Source organism: Chrysochloris asiatica, unplaced genomic scaffold (genome assembly GCF_000296735.1).
Source record: "Chrysochloris asiatica unplaced genomic scaffold, ChrAsi1.0 scaffold00319, whole genome shotgun sequence".
Lineage (NCBI taxonomy): Eukaryota > Metazoa > Chordata > Mammalia > Afrosoricida > Chrysochloridae > Chrysochloris > Chrysochloris asiatica.
Genome location: NW_006408837.1, coordinates 790,746 through 791,689, shown reverse-complemented (window position 1 = coordinate 791,689; position 944 = coordinate 790,746).

Sequence of the window (944 nt, the reverse complement as noted above, 5' to 3'; positions counted from 1 at the left end):
CTGATGGGACACAACTCAAAATGAAGAGAAACAGCTGTAAACAGCCATTAATAATCAGAACATGGAATGTACAAAGTATGAATCTAGGAAAATTGGAAGCTGTCAAAAATGAAATGGAACGCATCAACATCGATATCTTAGGCATTAGTGAGCTGAAATGGACTGGTATTGGCCATTTTGAATCTGATGACCACATGGTTTACTATGTTGGAAATGACAAATGGATTTGAACCATCGATCTTTCAGTTTGCAATCAAGTTACTTGACAAGTGCACCAGCAGGGCCCCTCAGGAGCTGAGAACTCACTTGCCCCAATTCTCTGGTAGAGACCCCTTCCTCCTCTCTCCTCAGGGCAGTGCTGGCTGGGGCACTGTAGACCACCAGGGACACTGACACCCACCTGCACAGATCACTAAACAGAAGCCTCCCCCCCACCCCAGCTCGCCTTGGGCAGCATGCCCACTACTTTGTTGCATAAAGAGTGTGGTTGTTGAGCCAACTGATGAACCTGGATTGCAGGCTGGGTCTGCCACTCTATTCCAACCCTTCTGAGCCTCAGTTTTCCTCATCTATAAATCGAAGATCATGACACCTGCCTAGTGCCAGGCTGAGATGAACAGACCAAGAAATCTCTTTACTTTGCTGATACCCTACTTGTTCCCATGGCAGCCCTGGGACACAAGAGTACTACTTCTACAAAAACATGCATATGGCTGGTTCCCGTCCATCTGGGTGGTGAGCACATCAGGAAAATCCTCCAGTTTCACTTTTCCGCTGCACCATGGTTCGTTTCCAATGTGCCTTGTGTCTTTGCAAGACTGAGGCTTTGGGAACAGGCGGCGGTCAGTTTGTTGGTGCATCTCTGCTGCCCGGTCTAGAGTCCGGCTCGAGAAGCAAGTCAGAGATGCTGATCAAATAACCAAGTTCAGGGAGAACAAACCAGA